We start from the raw sequence: 13896 nt of genomic DNA on the forward strand, positions 1-13896 counted from the left end.
TATGACATATGCTTCTTTATGTTGTAACATAAATTAATATCTCCTAATAATTAGAGGTGCACCGATATGAAAATTTTCCAATATACCGATAACCGATATATTGGCTAAAAAAATTACCGATTCTGATATTGATACCGATATCTGAAAATAAAAGGTTTTCATTATGGACACTACAATAAATGTTTAAAAATGTGGCAAAAAGCTTAAAAGGTGGTCACTTGAAACCTATGTAAAGAAAAAAACAAAGAATTGTGAAAAGGTGTGCAAAAAAGGTGTGCAAAAAAGAAAAAAAAGTATGACCAACTCAGGATTTGAACCCTGGCCATCTCACAACTTGAGCCCCAGAAGTCAACTATAGCATAGTTTGGACAATTATAATACGTATGTGTAATATCTGCTCATATCTGCTAAAAAGTCAACTTTTCACTGATACCAATACCAATACCGATATTGATATCGGTGCACCTCTACTAATAATGCACACTATTCCATTCATTTTGGTCAAATTTGATGCAATAAATAGAAAAATTGACAATGAGTATGAACAATGTTGGTTGTTGATGATGTTAATATTGCTGATGTTTAAGTTAATATCTTTGTATGTTTGAATCAAAATAGCTATACAATTTCATAAGTAACAGCTTCAATTGTGAAATTACTTAGCTATGTCGTGACATATGACATGACGTGACATAACCCTCTATGATATGTGACATAAAAATTTTCTATGTCATGGCACGCTAATACACATACAGATTGAGTAAGACACATGACAGTGTGTAACGCAGCCAAAGGAAGACAAATCAGTGACTTAGTGTTATACAGAAACTAAAATGGTGATTTTTACATCAATAACTCAGTACATGAAAGAAATATTTTTACTATGAAACATTCCTGGGTACCATTATGTACTCTTAGTAGCACTGCATAGTAGGGATCATAAAGGTTTGCACTTTTCTGTCCTTCCTTAGTGAAATCATTTTTTCAGTAATTCCACGGTGTATGCTTAGTCAAGCAATTATACCCAGTGCTAGTTTTTTAATACAGTATGTGCTGGTTCACCAGTCACGGCTGTGAGGAATTTTGCTGATATATGCTCCCTAGGGCTAAGGGTGTATATATCAGCAAAAAACCAGACACAGTCATGGTATAAGTGATATATATGTGATAATTTTTAATAATACAGTAGCGGTCAAAAAGTTCCTGTTGCATCTGCGCTTGTCTAGCGTTTTAAAAAACACAATGCAAACACAACGCAATTGCTCCGCTTAGAGAAGGCTTCCAAGAACGCAAACAGAATGCAAACGCTTTACTAGCAAAAAGAAGTATACGGTGGTAAAAACCTCCGTCAAACTACAACAGTGAAATGTTGGCTAAGCCATTGATAATAACAGCCATTGTCTATACGATTTAGTTAATAGTCAAAGGTTATTATAATTATTGTTATAACTTAGCTGTAATCTCGTGAGTCCCTAATGGCAAGCGAATGGTGTTTACAAACAAAAGCTACGCCTAGCTTGTACTCTATCCGATAGCTACCATAGTTTTTATAGCTGTTTCTAACCCATGTGTGTCTATTTCTTTTTATCCAGCTAGACAACCAACACTTACTTTGCCAGCAGTAGCGAACTTGGGGAAGAGGAGCTTGAAGAGGAGATGCAGCCAACTGGCTAACCTACAGACCGAAGACGAAACTCTTCATTCTTATGTAGCTAGAGATATTCATTTAATGTTCTGGATTATGTTAACATCAGTATGAGGAAGCTCATTTTACGTAGCCGAGTAGTGGCTTTGCCCCAACTGACATTTCAGAACAGAAAAAAAAAAACCCTTACCGTATAAACCCCATTGCCACGCCCAATTAGTGATTGGCAGCTTGGGTTCGAACTTACTCTCTCACAGCCACAGGTTAGCTTAATCAGTTTGTATTTCATGTAACTCACGGCAGCTTTCATGGATATATCCTCATACACGACTAACTCAGCTGCTTTGTAGACTTTTTGAGCCCAGTCACAGCCTGTCAGCAAACAAATCGCTTATTAAACTTTCAATAAATATGACGTGCTAATTATTTCATAGTGTTAGTGTGTGTGCTTGTGGTAGTTTTCAGTCCAGTTCCTACTCAGTAGACTTTCCTGGCTGGTCACCGTAGGCGCTCTCGACGGAATCTAAATTATAGAAATGTACAGATACAAAAAGATAGCTATATGATTGCTAACCTGATACATAGACCATCATGCTGCCGAATCCTGTGTCTCATCCATTCATTACCAGCCTTCCTTCAACGCTCTGTAAACTGGTAAGCCTAAAAACACATGAAAACCGGAAGGATACAAGGAACGCAAATGCAACACTTAGCGAACGCAATGTAACCGCAGCGCAAACGCAGAGCAACCCAACGGAAACACAAATGAAAAAGGAACTTTTTAGTGACTACTACTGTAACTCTGTGCGTCTATTTGATGATGTGCACATGATATAATAATAAGATATGGGTGGGCGTTGAGTCTCGCGTACAGCTGGAATTCAGGTGTTGTGTCATGCAGTGTCTGCTAGCCAATATACAAAAACCGCTGCATATTTATATGTAATAGTTGTAACATGGGTCATTCAGGCTTTGCCTAATATGTATGCCCGACTACCCTGTGGTCTTCGGGAAGTCGGGCATACATATCAGGCAAAGCCCGAATGCCCAGTTTTATAGCCAATATGTAATACTTATCAGGCTGATAGCCTGCTCAGGGTGATTAATCACCCAAGCCAATAAAAGTACAGCAACTGGATACGTTATATATGTATACTTAAAAATTTTGAATATGGTCAACAGCTAGTACATTCTGGTTACGTGCATTACAATGAACGGACATATCCTAGAGATATCATGGAAAATTTTGGTTAATGTTCTTATCAGTGCTATTGAATCATTTCTGCAAAAAATTACAGAGTTCACTAAAGGCCTAGATAGATAAGTTTGCTTGTAGAGTGGATACTCCGTGCAGGTTGGTAGCTTCAGGATGGGGGCGTGTCCGTATTCGAAAACAACATGCGAAAACAATCAGTGAATAAGCTATAGCACTAGTTCTCACCTAAGCCCAACGTTTTTCAACTCGTAAGATGGCGAGGATAACAAAATGCTCTCTGTCCGAGTGGTTTTCATGGCGAAATCCAAGTCATGCATCCTAATCACATGAGTATTAATCAATCCCACAATCAATTTTAGCCTCAGCATCTATATAATCACTGCCCAATTGTAGCCCAAGTGGCTCCTTTGATATGAGGTGTGAAAGTGTTATATGTAAGTGATACCACAGGCGCAAGTGGCCTGATATATACGCACGCGCCCGAGGGCAAGTGCATACATACAGACAGTGCCCGTGGTATCAACACACACGGTAGTGTGTCGTACGGCCAAAGAAGCCGGCACGCAACACCTGTGAGTATATTGACAAGAAAGAAAATGTAATTTTCGCACCTCTGTGCAGCCTTGATGAAACAAGACGATTTTTGCTGTGGGTGTCGAGATATGCGACTTCAAAAATTGGCTTAGTATCTTCGTTTCTTCTACTTCGTTTTTTTTCTTCCTCTTTCCGCACACTAACAAAAACTGCTAAGACGCGAACGCCATATCCTATTGCCTTGAAATATGGAACACAAAAGGGGATATAAAGGCACATCTCGGTACCAACTTTGGCTGGAATACGATAAATGGGCAAAGAGTTATTAGCGATTATTCACGAAAAATACCACCAATATGTTGTCACGCCTACAGGGTAAACCGCTTATGGGAAGAAGCTGAAAATCGCTGGGTGAATAGGTTAACTATTGAACCTCAAAACTTTTGTGGTTTGAAAGAAATTGAGCTAAAAACCACGAAGATACATCGAAAAAACCAACAGTGTATAACAATTATGCAATCGATACTAGCTAATAATAAAACGACTACTTGCCAGGCCTAACAGAAAAACCGCTTGGGGTAATGCTTTGAAAATCACTGTACAGATGGAGTAAACATCTTAGAAAGGCTCTTCAATGGTGTAGAAGAATCAGACTTAAAGCTACAGAGTTATAACACAAATTCCAACTTGGTGCAGCAAGTGCGAGATCAAGATACTCTAATAGAGCAGTCATCCTAATAGAGCAGTTATCCTAATACAGCATTCACCCTGAAGGGAATTCAAGAGATCAGCTAGAAACAAGCAGCATGTATAGAGATCAGCTATAAACAAATCACCCTGTAGAGAGTTCAGCTACAAACAATTCACCCTGTAGAGAGATCAGCTAAAAGAAGTCACCTTGTAGAGAGTTCAGCTACAAAGAAACCACCATGTAGATAGTTCAGCTGCAAACAAAGCACTCTGTAGAGAATTCAGCTACAAACACATCACCCTGTAGAAAGATCAGCTATAGTATGTTCACGTTGAGTGAACCCTGAAAAACAGCTAAAAATTAAAAGTGGATTTTATCTCAACAGAGTTAACATTTCGGCCAACCAGATGATTATTGGTGGTGTCAACAACAGATACGTACGGTTTGGCTCCATTACAAGTTCGGAAAGGGCTGTAATGAACAATGTACCTATATGGCTTTCCCATAGGAAATATATTGTGAAAATTTTGATTGGCCGTAAATATTATGTCAAACACTTGAACATAAAGATTTTGAAATATCTTTAGCGGGTCAAGCAGTACTACAAATGAGCCACATTTCAAGATCGTGTGCAATTGCATCCATGAGTTATTAAATGTTTTTGAGGATTCAGCTCAACGTGAACATACTATAGAAGAAGTTACCTTGTAGAGAGTTCAGCCACAAAGAAACTATTCTGTAAAGAGCTCAGCTACAAACAAATCACCCTGTAGAGAGACCAGCTACAAGAAGTTACCTTGTAGTTAGTTCAGCTACAAACAATTAACCCTGTAGAGAGATCAGCTAGAAGAAGTCACCTTGTAGAGTTTTCAGTTACAAAGAAAAAACCATGTAGAGAATTCTGTAATAAATGTATGTATTATATATATAATTTGTACATTTAATGATAAAATTAGAAATATGTAAAGTATTTAACATCTGCTTCATCTTTTCTTCTTCCTGTGGTAAAGAAAAAAAGATAGGTTAAAAATGTCCCAAAGTCAGCCATTGGGATATACAAATACAAAAAGAAGAGAAATCTAATCTAAAACAGCCAAACTGTAAAAAAAGTGCGGCCCTTAAAAGGGCTATGGTGAAAAAAGATGTGAAATCCAAGGGCTTAGCACCAAAATTTACCTGAATTGTCGTTAGTAAAATTTTTTATCATTAACCTACCATCACAGCCATTTCTTGGCCGCCACCTTGGATTGCACATCTTTTTTCACCATAACCTTTTTGAGGGCCACACTCTTTTTACAGCTTGGCTGTTTTGGATTAGATAACTAATATGTTCTACTTTAGCATGCATACTTACCTAATTGGCAAAACCCTTAATTGTTATGCCCTTCTCCTATATAGGAAACCAAGTAAGCTGTGATTGTGGGATTGAATTTTGCCAAACAAGCTGTGATTGTGGGATTCAATTTTGATACATCATACAGCAGCTTGATTTTACTTTTGCTAAAATAGTAATTTTAAGAGACTAAAGTTTATTATGTTTCTTTAATTACTACATTAACAAAAGTAAAAACAAACTACTGCTGATGTATTAAAATTGAATCCCACAATCACAGATTTTTTGGCAAAATTCAATCCCACATTCACAGCTTGCTTGATTCCCTATATAGGAGAAGAGTATAACAGTATAACATCTACCGTATAGTGGGAATTTTTCAAGGGATGAAACCTTCGCGAGACTGTGCAAAAATATGATTTTCACGTTTTTAAATTCACGAAAGTCTAGAAAGCGGGTAGTAGCTATGTGTACAAACTGAAAATTTCACGATTATATTTTCACGAAGCTATCATAACTCGCGAAAGTTTCGTCCCTCAAAAATTTCCGGCTATACGGTAATGATTTCTGGACATGGTGTGCACTCTGGGATATTGGAAACAGCTGAAATGGAAAACTGAAAAATTAAAATTGGTCAAAACGTCATATTAAAAGGTATCTCTTAACAAAGACCACCTCTGTAAAAAGACCACCTGTATGATAAGACTGCCTCTGATAAAACCACCTCATTATAGTAGTTATGTCAAGTAGGTCCAACAAATATGGCCAAAGTGCACTCATAACGTAATAAAGTATCAATCAATCAATCAATCAGTCAGTACTTAAAAAGTTAAAATGACAGCTGCAGGGTTGTACAAAAGGATATACTATTTTACTGTGCCAAGACCTAAATTCCATGGTCTTGTCACAAATGAAAATGAATCAATTGCATGCACAATTTACTCCCCTGATACTGGATTTGATAATGGAGTTGTGCATGATTTAGGAGTTGCATAGTTACAAAATCAACATTAATGATCTTGGACTTTATGTCTTGATAATAGTTAGGCACTCGTAATAGGCATATTCGAAGATTAAAAACCTGAGGTGGCATCAATAATTACTAAGGCGTAGGTAATTATTGATATGTTTTTAAATCCTCGAAGACACCTATCTAACTATTACCAAGACACAAAGTACAAAATCATTAATAATTTAACTATGCAACTCTTAAATCATGCACAATTCATGAGAAATCCATTATCAATTCCAGTATCAGTGGAGTAAATTATGCATGCAATTTCTCCATTTTCATTTGTGACATGACCGTGGACTTTAGGTCTTGGCCCGGTAAGATAGTATATCCTTTTATACAACCCTGCAGCTGTCATTTTAACTTTTAAGTACTCACTGATTGATTGATTGATACTTTATTACATTATAAGTACACATTGGCCAGACCTACTTGACATAACTACTATAATGAGGTGGTTTTATTAGAGGTGGTCTTACCTGATATATAAACGCATGTGCCCAAGGCAAGTGCATATATACAGGCAAACCACAAGTGCTCGTGGCATAACTAATATGTTCTACTTTAGCATGCAGACTTAGGGGTGGTCCACCATTTTCTGCTTTTTCATGAACGTACAAACCGTACACTAGGGGGAGGGGGTAAAATCGCATGTACGCTTTTTTTAAAATGTCGATCACGTGAGTTGGCGAGGAATCCGAATGTAGTGATAAGGCTCTAGTAGTAAACCTCTACTGCTACTTATTCAGTGTCCAATTATAAACGGTGGATTAAAGTGAGCTGATGCTGTTAATGAATGGGACCAAGCCAACACATGATTGGACGAAATTGTGCTTCAGCGAACTCTAGAAAACAGTGTAACTAGGGTTAGCTACCAATGAAAAGAAGCTTAATAAGCTAAAGGAAAGATAAAGTTCATTGAATCTACAGGTAAGACGGTTATCAGCGTGATAACGCGTACTACAGGCTTGATATACTTTTATAACAGCACTTACTTTTCTTTCTCTTTAGTCTTAGCCTAGCAATTAACACTGATAAACGGTTACAACTGAATAGCTTGTAGCTACACTGCTTGTTGCTTTTGTTTTCTACCTGCAGAAGGTGTTGTTGTGGGTTTAGGAATACTGTTGGGTATGGGAGGCTGGATTATGTGGGTACTAATTTGTTTACACTACATAGTTGTGGTAGTTGTGGGTTGCCTAAGAGAAAACCTGTCTCTGCAGAGTGTACCCACATCTCCTCACTCCAGTCCACCTCAGACTATGGTGAATACCCAACAAACTAGTACTACTGTTGCTACTGCCAGTGTTGGTTTGTATGAACACGTTGAAGATAGCCAAGAACTGCTTCTATTATGTGTATGTACACATTGCAAATGTGCATCAGATACTAATGCCCGCTGTGTGTAGGAATGTTTCTTTCAGGGTATCAGTTTCAAAAGCATCAAAATAATAAGCTGCCTCAAAGACAAAACAAATATCATACATGAATTTTGCAATATTAAAAAAGTATCCATGTGTTTGTTCTGCTATATTCGTACAATACATCCATGTGTCAACATTTATACAGTACACTTTGGCCTGGGGGGAGGGAATTAGAAAAAAAAGTACTCTTTGTACACTCGCAAAAAAGCAGAAAATTGTGGACCACCCCTTACCTAATTGGAAAAATCTCTAATTATTATGCCCTTCGTTTATATAGGGAACCAAGTAAGCTGTGATTGTGGGATTGAATTTTCCAAACAAGCTGTGATTGTGGGATTTAATTTTAGTGCATCAAACAGTATTTTGATTTTACTTTTGCTAAAATAGTAATTTTAAGAGACTAGTGCTTATTATGTTTTAATTACTACATTTACAAAAGTAAAAAATAAACTACTGTTGATTTATTAAAATTGAATCCCACAATCACAGGTTTTTGGCAAAATTCAGTCCCACAATCACAGTTTGGTTGATTCCCTATATAAGAGAAGAGGATAACAGTATAATACCAAACAAATCTGATGATTTCTGGATATAGTGTGCACTCCTATTAGATGTGCAATGTCTTGAGTTAACAAGATATACGCACTGGTGGCAGTGCATATATCTCATTATTCATTATTATTATTATTACTAGGCCCGGGGCAAATACAACCAAGTACAATCACCAATGGGACAACCTACTAATGGGGCATGTACAAACAGTGCATGGCCAACACAGTGTGTACAGGTAGAAAAGATGCACAGTAATACAATCCTAGTGTATAATTGACTGGCACATATACATAAGGGATGTATTGGGGCCCATATCAGTGATCAATCTGGGCACTACTGGCACTAAAAGGCTTCAGGTGGAGAGCTATGCATCATCACACAAACTTACCAGCTAGAAACTGCATCGTCTTCCAGTCGAAATAGTCGCTGTCGCCCACTTTCAAACACAAATAAACAGTAGTTCGCCTGTCTAGTAGGTGTCACATGCTAACTGTTTTGATCGGCGTTAAATAGAACCGTCTTGTGTTTCTATCACCTCCACGAAAGCACCCGCCCATTATACGATTGTCTCTTCATACAACATGGATTCTATTCCAGGTGAGTGCGAAGCCTTAGGCCTTGTAGTTTTCTCATTCATTTATTATTTATTTATTGATTATTTATTCATTTATTATTCATTCACTCATTACTTATGACATACGCATTTCGTATTATCTATAGTACTTAGTTGTATAATTAACACTTTACAGTGACCACACCAAAGGTCTGACAGCAACATGTGCTGTAGCCTTAGGATTACCTAACCTAATTTCAAGGACTTAGACTTAATGACTTGTCTTAGTGCCAGATAAGGTGGGGCCAGAGTAAGGAAAAAATCCCTTCAACCCCAGGATTCGAACTGCAGGTCACCCAATGTCTAGTTGGGACGACACTCAGTCTTCCTACAGGAGGGATGGATTTTCTTCCTTAAACCTAAAGTATTTATTATTAACACTCTACAGTGACCAGCACTGAAGGTCTGACAGTAACATGTGCTGCAGCCTTAGGATTACCTAACCTAATTTCAAGGACTTAAGACTTAATGACTTGACTTAGTGACTGATAAGGTGTAACAGAAAAAGGGCCAAAGTAAGGGAAAAAATCCCTCCAACCCCAGGATTCGAACTGCAGGTCACCCAATGTCAGAGCCACACTCAGTCTAAGGCAGTGTGTAATAAGATATATGCACTGCCTTAACAAGATATACACACTGGTAGCAGTGTGTATATCTCGTTAACATTTTGAGTCAGTGTAATATGTGATATATATGCACTGGCTTTCCTTTGATCTGAGGCGTGAAAGTGGTACATACATATATATGTGTGTGTATGTGTATATATATCTAAACCAAAACAGCCAAGCTGTAAAAAAAAAGAGTGCGGCCCCCAAGGTGAATAAAGATGTGAAATCCAAGGTGGCGGCCAATAAATGGCTGTGATGGTAGGTTAACCCTTTATTACCGAAGTTTTTTTTACAAAACCACAAGTGTGAAAACTTTTATGGCTTGTGTGAACTGTGTGCGATACGAGTGGACCCCACCCATTAATTAACCCATCAAGCTATATACCGTTTGATAGCCATCTCTCTCTTCTACCAACACAGCTAGAATACTTACAGATCACACACACAACTAACGCGCTATGAAGCGAAGAAAGCGTATCTTCTCCGTATCGCCATGGCATTGAAAGATGGGCGCCGCCATCTTACTAATCAACGCGATGACATCACACTATTTATTTTTAGAATCCTTATCACGTGGGGAATGGAGTAATTCTAAGTAAAGCCTCCTAGTAGCAGGGAGAAGGCGAACATGGAGTTTTAACAGGTATTATTGTTTTGTATACGCTATTTTATATTGCCAAGTGCCATAACTTGCCCATGCTTCTTCCTATCGCGGAACGGTAAACTTCATTAGAAGCGCCCGGTCCTTCTGAGCAGTTTGCTAGCATTTTCAGCTTCGTAGCCCCTAGGAAAAAGGAGTTATGGCTCCGTTTATAAAGGGCACTCGTTATGGCAATATATTAGCCATTCGATAATAAAGGATTAATGTCAAAATTTTTAATTACGACAATTCAGGCGAATTTGTGTTGTAGAAAAAAGATGTGAAATCCAAGGTGGCGGCCAAGAAATGGCTGTGATGGTAGGTTAATGTCAAAATTTTTAATTACGACAATTCAGGTGAATTTGTGTTGTAGGATTTGGCACCAAATTCACCTGAATTGTCGCAATTAAAAATTTTGACATTAACCTACCATCACAGCCATTTCTTGGCCGCCACCTTGGATTTCACATCTTTTTTCACCTTGGGGGCCGCACTCTTTTTTTACAGCTTGGCTGTTTTGGTTTAGATATCACTTCTTTTTGCATTACAAACCACAAAGCTGGCCATATGGCTTTGATGCTTCTTTTAAACTTGTAAGGAATTGTGGAAGAAAGGAAGTAATTGTGTGTATAGCTTTTGTCTGATGAAATATTTGTATATTTAACATTGAATGATGATTATCACATACTGTAGTTAATAAGGTGACTTCTTACATAACTGAACTGTAGCTAAAACTCTCATTGTTTGTAGCTGAACTCTTTTCAGGGTGGTTTGTTTCTAGCTGAACTCTCTACAGGATGATTTATTTCTAGCTGAACTCTCTACAGGGTGATTTGTTTACAGCTGAACTCTCTACATGGTGATTTCTTTGTAGCTGGACTCTCTACAAGGTGACTTGTTCAAGCTGAACTCTCTACAGGGTGGCTGAATTCTCTACAGGGTGATTTGTTTGCAACTAAACTCTCTACAAGATGATTTGTTTCTAGCTGATCTCTCTATAGTGTAACTTGATTGTAGCTGATCTCTCTACAGGGTGACTTGTTTCTAGCTGATCTCTCTACAGGATGACTTGTTTCTAGCTGATCTCTCTACACGATGACTTGTTTCTAGCTGATCTCTCTACACGGTGACTTGTTTCTAGCTGAACTCTCTACAGGGTGACTTGTTTCTAGCTGAACTCTCTATAAGGTTATCTGCTTGTAACTGAACTCTCTACAGGATGGTTTCTTTGTAGCTGCTCTCTCTATGGGGTGACTTGTTTCTAGCTGATCTCTCTACAGGGTGAACTTGTTTCAGGCTGAACTCTCTACAGATGATTTGTTTGCAGCTAAACTCTCTACATGGTGGTTTCGAACTCTCTACAAGGTGATTTCTTCTAGCTGATCTCTCTACAGGGTGATCCATAGCTGAACTTTCTACAGAGTGATTTGTTTGCAGCTGAACTCTTTATATGATGGTTTCTTTGTATGTACAAGGTAACTTCTTCTAGCTGATCTCTCTATAGGGTGACTTGTTTGTAGCTGAACTATCTGCAGGGTGATTTCGTTTGTAGTTGAACTCTCTACAAGGTGATCCTTCTAGCTGATCTCTCTACAGGATGACTTGTTTCTAGCTGATCTCTCTACACGGTGACTTGTTTCTAGCTGAACTCTCTACAGGGTGACTTGTTTCTAGCTGAACTCTCTATAGGGTTATCTGCTTGTAACTGAACTCTCTACAGGATGGTTTCTTTGTAGCTGCTCTCTCTACGGGGTGACTTGTTTCTAGCTGATCTCTCTACAGGGTGAACTTGTTTCAGGCTGAACTCTCTACAGATGATTTGTTTGCAGCTAAACTCTCTACATGGTGGTTTCGAACTCTCTACAAGGTGATTTCTTCTAGCTGATTTCTCTTCAGGGTGATCCATAGCTGAACTTTCTACAGAGTGATTTGTTTGCAGCTGAACTCTTTATATGATGGTTTCTTTGTATGTACAAGGTAAATTCTTCTAGCTGATCTCTCTATAGGGTGACTTGTTTGTAGCTGAACTATCTGCAGGGTGATTTCGTTTGTAGTTGAACTCTCTACAAGGTGATCCTTCTAACTGATCTCTCTACAGGATGACTTTTTCTAGCTGAACTCTCTACAGGGTGATCTGTTCATAGCTGCACTCTCTACAGGGTGATACGTTTGCAGCTGAAGTCTCTACATGGTGGTTTCTTTGTAACTAAACTCTCTATAAGGTGATGTCTTGTAGCTGATCTCTCTACTGGATTACTAATTGTTTCTAGCTGATCTCACTGTAGAGTTATAACTTTCTCTATAGAGTTATAACATGTTTGTATAGCTGAACTCTTTACAGAGTGGTTTATTTGATTGGATGCTGAACTCTCCAGCTACACGGTGACTTGGTTGTACTACAGAGTGACTTGTTTGTAGCTGAACTCTCTATAAGGTGATTTCTTCTAGCTGATCTCTCTACAGGGTGATCCGTAGCTGAATTTTCTACAGGGTGATTTGTTTGCAGCTGAACTCTTTATATGATGGTTTCTTTGTATGTACAAGGTAACTTCTTCTAGCTGATCTCTCTATAGGGTGACTTGTTTGTAGCTGAACTATCTGCAGGGTGATTTGTTTGTAGCTGAACTCTCTACAAGGTGATCCTTCTAGCTGATCTCTCTACAGGATGACTTTATCTAGCTGAACTCTCTACAGGGTGATCTGTTCATAGCTGCACTCTCTACAGGGTGATATGTTTGCAGCTGAACTCCCTACATGGTGGTTTCTTTGTAACTAAACTCTCTATAAGGCGATGTCTTGTAGCTGATCTCTCTACTGGATGACTAATTGTTTCTAGCTGATCTCTCTAAGTCTCTATAGAGTTATAACTTTCTCTATAGAGTTATAGCATGTTTGTATAGCTGAACTCTTTACAGAGTGGTTTTTTTGATTGGTTGCTGAACTCTCCAGTTACACGGTGTCTTGTATGTACTACAGAGTGACTTGTTTGTAGCTGACCTCTCTACAGAGTGACTTACTTGTAGCTGAACATTGCATAAAGTAACTTGTTTGTAGCAAATCTAGATGAACTCTCTACTGGGTAGCTTTTTTTGCAGCTGAACCCTTATGCAGTGACTTATTTGTAGTTGAATTCTCTACAGAGTGACGTGTTGTAGCTGAACTCTCTACAAGGTGACTTGTTTATAGCTGAATTCTCTGCAGTGTGACTTATAATGTTCTGAATCTCTACAGCGATATATTTGTAGCTGAACTCTTTACAGGGTGACTTGCTTGTAGCTGAATTGTCTATAAGATTAACTGTTTGTAGCTGAACTCCCAACAGAATAACTTGCAATATCATATAATTCTATAATGGAGTAAGTTATAAACATAGCTGAATGCTCTATTAGGGTGACTGTTCTATTAGAGTACCTCGATCTCGCATATGCTACACGTAGTTGGCTTTGGAATCATAACTCAGTAGTTTGTAACACAATTCTTCTGTACTACTGCAAGGAATTTCTATGGTAATTATTCCAGCTACATACCAATTTTCAGCTCACTGCTCTAAGCGGTTTGCCTGGTAGGCGTGAAAACTAATAGTATTTTTATTCATAAAAATCGATCGCATAATTGTGACACAGGTTGG

General features: G+C 38.2%; 1 protein-coding gene across 4 annotated transcripts in view; it reads right to left on the bottom strand.

Annotated features, from left to right (window-relative positions):
• The window catches only part of LOC136262153 (synaptonemal complex protein 1-like), a 391211-nt gene that overhangs the window by 313667 nt on the left and 63648 nt on the right, over window positions 1-13896 (bottom strand). The window lies entirely within an intron of this gene.

This window comes from Dysidea avara, chromosome 7 (assembly GCF_963678975.1).
Source record: "Dysidea avara chromosome 7, odDysAvar1.4, whole genome shotgun sequence".
NCBI classification, from domain to species: domain Eukaryota; kingdom Metazoa; phylum Porifera; class Demospongiae; order Dictyoceratida; family Dysideidae; genus Dysidea; species Dysidea avara.